This window comes from Myotis davidii, unplaced genomic scaffold, assembly GCF_000327345.1.
Source record: "Myotis davidii unplaced genomic scaffold, ASM32734v1 scaffold1, whole genome shotgun sequence".
In the NCBI taxonomy this organism is placed as follows: domain Eukaryota; kingdom Metazoa; phylum Chordata; class Mammalia; order Chiroptera; family Vespertilionidae; genus Myotis; species Myotis davidii.
Window position 1 is genome coordinate 3,917,985 of NW_006294681.1, and position 779 is coordinate 3,918,763.

Here is a 779-nt window from a genome sequence, read left to right on the forward strand (position 1 = left end):
GAGTTTCTGGGGCCTGGGAGACGAGAGCATGGACCCTGGGGCCTGTTTAAACCATGTTGTTTTCATGTATTAGCACCGCATCCTGTGGCAAGGAGTTGAGTCTCTCTGTGCCTCTTCGTCTCATTGTAAGATGGAAGCTATGATAGTGCTCACTTTGTAGAGTTGCAGAGAGGATTCTTAGGACCTTGGCATGTTGTTGGTGCCCATCTGTGTTTGGTTTTGCAGCGCGGCAAGCTCGGGTTAGAGAGGGACTAGTGAGGGTGGAGAAAAGCGGGGAGTCCGGATAGGCTCCAGAGGTGATGTCATCGGACCTGCTAACATTCTGATACGGAAAGTATGAAAACTGACGAATCAAATGTGTTTGCTTAACACACCTTTATAGTTTGCTGTAATTCTTTTGGATACGATGTAAGTCATATAAGAGCAGGATTAATCGGCCATATAGTCAGAGAATTTTAAATCTAGAAAGGAACTCAGGGCAAACTCAGTTCAGTTGTTTCCAAAGTGCTGCGCGGAGCCCTAAGGGTTCTTAAAGGCCCCCCAGCTGTGGAGTTACAACAGGACGTGCCTTCTCCTTGACAAGCCCATTGCGGGATAGCACAATGCCTTCCTCCGAGTAGGCATTTGTGGTCGCAAAATAGTCATGGAATGTAAAATACAGCATAGGGAATATAGTCAATAATATTTTAATAACTATGTATGGTGCCAGGTGGGTACTTAAAATATGGGGTCGATCACTTTGTAAAGAGGTGGTTCTCAACCTTGGCTGCACATTAGAA